Genomic DNA, 6,107 nt, shown 5'->3' with positions numbered 1-6,107 from the left:
TGCTCCGTACACCTCGTACACACACAGCTCTGCTCCATACACATTGTACACACATGGCTCTGCTCCGTACACCTCGTACACACACGGCTCTGCTCCGTACACCTCGTACACACACGGCTCCGCTCCGTACACCTCGTACACACACGGCTCCGCTCCGTACACCTCGTACACACACGACTCTGCTCCGTACACCTCGTACACATACGGCTCCGTACACATACTACACCCATGGCTCCGCTTCATAACCTAATCACCAACATGGCTCCGCTCCTTACACTTCACACACACGTGGCTTTGTACACCTCATACACACACAGCTCCACTCCATACACCTCGTACACACACGGTTCCGCTCCGTACACACACGACTCTGCTCCGTACACCTCGTACACACACGACTCTGCTCCATACACCTCGTACACACACGGTTCCGCTCCGTACACCTCGTACACACACGACTCTGCTCCGTACACCTTGTACACAAACGGCTCCGCTCCGTACACATCGTACACACACGGCCCCGGTCCGTACACCTCGTACACACCCGCCTCCGCTCCGTACACCTCGTACACACACGGCTCCGCTCCATACACCTCGTACACACACGACTCTGCTCCGTACACCTTGTACACACACGGCCTCGGTCCGTACACCTCGTACACACACGGCTCCGCTCCGTACACCTCGTACACACACGGGTCCGCTCCGTACACCTCGTACACACACGGCTCCGCTCCGTACACCTCGTACACACGACTCTGCTCCGTACACCTTGCACACACACAGCTCCGCTCCATACACCTCGTACACGCGGCTCCGCTCCGTACACATTGTACACACACAGCTCCGCTCCGTACACCTCGTACACACACGACTTTGCTCCGTACACCTCATACACACACGGCTCTGCTCCGTACACCTCGTACACACGGCTCTGCTCCGTACACCTCGTACACACACAGCTCTGCTCCGTACACCTCGTACACACACGGCTCTGCTCCGTACACCTTGTACACACATGGCTCCGCTCCATACACCTCATACACATGCGTCTCCGCTCCGTACTCATACACACGGCTCTGCTACATCCTGCATACACTGACTCCTGCATACAGTACACTGAGGCCCCTGATCATGTGACTCCTGACTCCTCCCCTCCTGTGACCTCATCACAGGTCCTGTGCGCACAGAGCAGCCGTGTATATATATGTGGAGTGCGGCTCTGCAGGTGGAGGTAGGTGGACAATCTGGACAGGGTCGGCGTCAGCACCCAGGCAGCCATCGGGGCCCTGAGCAAGCGGAGGGGCCTCTCACCGTCAGGGACACCGGCGCTATGGGAGCCCTGTGGCGGCGCCCAGGAGTGGGACCCCCCTCACTTGCCCAGGGCCCCGGCACCTGTGATACTTACCTCTCCCTGCTCCACCGCTGCAGCGTCTTCTGCATCTTCTGACTGTGACGTTTCAGGTGAGAGGCTGCGTTGACGTCACGTCTGTGCGTCCTCTGCCTGAGCAGTCATGGCGCAGAGAGCTGGAGGACACCGACACTGTGAAGTCGGAGGAGAGGTTAGTATTTCTTTTTTTTTTTTCCTGGAGCATCACATGGGGCCCATCATACGGGCAGCACGGTGGCTCAGTGGTTAGCACAGCAGCGCTGGAGTCCTGGGTTCAAATCCCACCAAGGAAAACATCTGCAAAGAGTTTGTATGTTCTCTCTGTGTTTGTGTGGGTTTCCTCCGGGTTCTCCGGTTTCTTCCCACAATCCAAAGGCATACTGATAGGGAATTTAGATTGTGAGCCCCAACGGGGACAGCGATGATAATGTGTGCAAACTGTAAAGCGCTGAGGAATATGTTAGCGCTATATAAAAATAAAGATTATTATTATTATATACTGGAGTCAGTCATATGCTATATGGAGCATTATATGAGGCTCATTATGTGTGGAGCAATATGTGGTGCCCATAATACTGTATGAGGGACTATGTAGGGCACAAAATACTGTATTAAGGACTATGTAGGGCCCATAATACTGTGTAGAGGACTATGTGGTTGCCCATAATACTGTGTAGAGGACTATGTGGTGCCCTTAATACTGTATGGAGGACTATGTGGTGCCCATAATACCGTATGGAGGACTATGTAGTGCCCATAATACCGTATGAAGGACTATGTAGGGCCCATAATACAGTATGGAGGACTATGGTTGCCCATAATACCGTATGAAGGACTATGTGGTACCCCTAATACCGTATGGAGCATTATGCAATACTGTATGAAGGACTATGTGGTGTCCATAATACTGTATGGAGCATTATGCGGTGCCCATAATACTGTATGGAGGACTATGCGGTGCCCATAATACCGTATGAAGGACTATGTAGGGTCCATAATACAGTATGGAGGACTATGGTTGCCCATAATACCGTATGGAGGACTATGTGGTGCCCCTAATACCGTATGGAGAACTATGTGGTGCCCCTAATACCGTATGGAGCATTATGCAATACTCTATGAAGGTCTATGTGGTGTCCATAATACTGTATGGAGCATTATGCAGTGCCCATAATACTGTATGGAGGACTATGTGGTGCTCATAATACTGTATGAGGGACTATGTGGTGCCCATAATACTGTATGAGGGACTATGTGGTGCCCATAATACTGTATGGAGGACTATGTGGTGCCCATAGTACTGTATGGAGGACTATGTGGTGCCCATAATACTGTATGGCGGACTATGTAGTTGCCCATAATACTGTATGTAGGACTATGTGGTGCCCATAGTACTATATGGAGCAATATTCGGTGCCCATAATACTGTACGGAGGACTATGTGGTTGCCCATAATACTGTATGGAGGACTATGTGGTGCCCATAGTACTGTATGGAGCAGTATGGTATGGTATCTATTTTGAACTGTGATTTCTGTTATGCTGTAATGTCTATTGTCTGTACAATGCCTCTATAATTTGTAAAGCGCTGCGGAATATGTTGGCGCTATAGAAATAAAATTATTATTATTATTATACTGTATGGAGGACTATGTGGTTGCCCATAATACTATATGGAGGTCTATGTGGTTGCCCATAATACCGTATGGAGCAATATGCGGTGCCCATAATACTGTGTGGAGGACTATGTGGTTGCCCATAATACTGTATGGAGGACTATGTGGTGCCCATAGTACTGTATGGAGCATTATGCGGTGTCCATAATACTGTATGGAGGACTATGTGGTTGCCCATAATACTGTATGGAGGACTATGTGGTGCCCATAGTACTGTATGGAGCATTATGCGGTGTCCATAATACTGTATGGAGGACTATGTGGTGGCTCATAATACTGTATGAAGGACTATGTAGGGCCCATAATACCGTATGGAGGACTATGAGGTGCCCATAATACTGTATGGAGGACTATGTGGTGCCCATAATACTGTATGGAGGACTATGTGGTGTCCATAGTACTGTATGGAGCATTATGTGGTGCCCATAATACTGTATGGAGGACTATGTGGTGCCCATAATACTGTATGAAGGACTATGCAGTGCCCATAATACTGTATGGAGGACTATGTGGTGTCCATAATACTGTATGGAGCATTATGTGGTGCCCATAATACTGTATGAAGGACTATGCGGTGCCCATAATACTGTATGGAGGACTATGTGGTGCCCATAATACTGTATGGAGGACTATGTGGTGCCCATAGTACTGTATGGAGCATTATGCGGTGCCCATAATACTGTATGGAGCATTATGCGGTGCCCATAATACTGTATGGAGGACTATGCGGTGCCCATAATACTGTATGGAGCATTATGCGGTGCCCATAATACTGTATGGCGGACTATGTGGTTGCCCATAATCCTGTATGGAGGACTATGTGGTTGCCCATAATACTGTATGGAGGACTATGTGGTTCCCATAGTACTGTATGGAGCAATATGTGGTGCCCATAATACTCTATGGAGGACTATACTGTCTGGTTTCTGAGCTATTGATATCACTCATGTAATATAAGGAATGTGACAATTTTGTCATTGTACTGTATCTATATTTCTCTGCTGTATCTGTGTATCATGAATTGTGGTATGTGTAATCGGGTCTGACTGAGACTCTTTCACAGGGCTCCCACAAAACCCTCAAGCCGACCCTGTATATGGAGATTCCCCATTACTGGACACGGGTGACATTAACCCCTTCAGACTCTTTTGGGGTCTCTGTGTGGTGTGAACGGTGACGTAACAGCTGTGGACAGAATGTGGCTTAGCTGGTTCCACATTAGCTCCATTCAGACAACTGCAGGAAGAGACTAATAAATACTCACTTTGCCCCATTCTTGGTGCAGATACTAATGACCCCAGGACCTATGAGATATAATTAAAGGGATAAAACTTTGCTATGGTGTGCAGCAGGATGAGGTCCTTAGCTGGGGCCAGGAGGCCTGCCTAAAGGGAAGGTGCTGCAATTTTTTTTGTATTAAAAATGATTGTTTTCAATACAAAATTACATTTTTTAACTTTAATATTTTTTTTTTAATTATTATTTTTGCGGACCCTGGGGGCTGCCATTTTGCTTTGCTGGAGTGTAAGAATCGCTGCGTGACACTTAAACTCTGCAAATATGGCAGCCCTAGGCATAGGAGGCAGCGGTCGCCCGCCGACCCTATACCTTCCATTGAGCTGCTCCCTTCTGTGATCTGAGCACGCCCCCTGGGCTGTCCAGATCACAGCAGAGGGGGGAGATCGGACCCATTTTTCTGGAGCCCACAGTGTATTCTGTGAACTCCACTTTTCCCCTATAACTGCTCAGCTCAATGTGAGCCGCGCGGTTATAGGAGGAGACTGGAGAGATGTGACCTAGGACAGGAGGTGGCAGGGAGAGAGGAGTATTGGCAGTGCACGGCGACCAGCGATGCTAAATCACCGCTCATTGCCAGCCTGCAGTGTTCAGAGTGCAGGAGTGTGATAGTCACACACTGTGCTCTGAACATGGGATGGGGGAGAGCGCCCAGGGGGAGAGGAGTGCATAGGAAAGAGAGTGACCCATGGGAGAGACATGCAGGGGGGAGAGGAGTGCATAGGAGGGAGATCGACCCATGGGGAGAGACTTGAAGGGGGGAGAGGAGTGCATAGGAGGGAGAGCGACCCATGTGGAGAGAAACTTGAAGGGGGAAGAGGAGTGCATAGGATAGGAGTGAGAGCGACCCATGGGGAGAGGAGTGCATAGGAGGGAGATCGACCCATGGGGAGAGAAACTTGCAGGGGGGAGAGGAGTGCATAGGAGGGAGATCGACCCATGGGGAGAGAAACTTGCAGGGGGGAGAGGAGTGCATAGGAGGGAGAGCGACCCATGGGGAGAGACTTGAAGGGGAGAGAGGAGTGCATAGGAGTCAGAGCGACCCATGGGGAGAGACATGCAGTGGGGAGAGGAGTGCATAGGAGGGAGATCGACCCATGGGGAGAGACATGCAGGGGGGAGAGGAGTGCATAGGATGGAGATCGACCCATGGGGAGAGAAACTTGCAGGGGGGAGAGGAGTGCATAGGAGGGAGAGCGACCCATGTGGAGAGAAACTTGAAGGGGGAAGAGGAGTGCATAGGATAGGAGTGAGAGCGACCCATGGGGAGAGACATGCTGGGGGGACAGTAGTGCATAGGAGGGAGAGCGACCCATGTGGAGAGAAACTTGAAGGGGGAGAGGAGTGCATAGGAGGGAGAGCAACCCATGGAGAGAGACATGCAGGGGGGAGAGGATTGCATAAGAGGGAGAGCGAACCTTCGGGGAGACATGCAGAGGAGAGAGGAGTGCATAGGAAGGAGAGCAACTAGGCACAGGGGGATAGAGAGCTCACATGGGGAGAGAGACCAGGCACAGGGGGATGAGCACACATGGGTAGAGAGACCAGGCACAGGGGAATGAGCACACATGGGTAGAGAGACCAGGCACAGGAGGATAGAGAGCACACATGAGAGAGACCAGGCACAGGGGAGAAGAGAGAGCACACATGGGGAGAGAGATCAGGTACTGGGAGAAGAGAGCACACATGGGGAGAGAGACCAGGCACAGGGGGATAAGAGAGCACACATGGGGAGAGAGACCAGGC

General features: G+C 50.7%; 1 pseudogene; it reads left to right on the top strand.

Moving 5' to 3' along the window:
* The first annotated feature begins 1,176 nt into the window (after positions 1–1,176).
* Positions 1,177–6,107, top strand: part of LOC138663666 (zinc finger protein 271-like) — a 127,535-nt pseudogene continuing 122,604 nt past the window's right edge.

This window comes from Ranitomeya imitator, chromosome 2, assembly GCF_032444005.1.
Source record: "Ranitomeya imitator isolate aRanImi1 chromosome 2, aRanImi1.pri, whole genome shotgun sequence".
NCBI lineage: Eukaryota > Metazoa > Chordata > Amphibia > Anura > Dendrobatidae > Ranitomeya > Ranitomeya imitator.
This window is presented reverse-complemented; position numbering and strand designations above follow the sequence as displayed.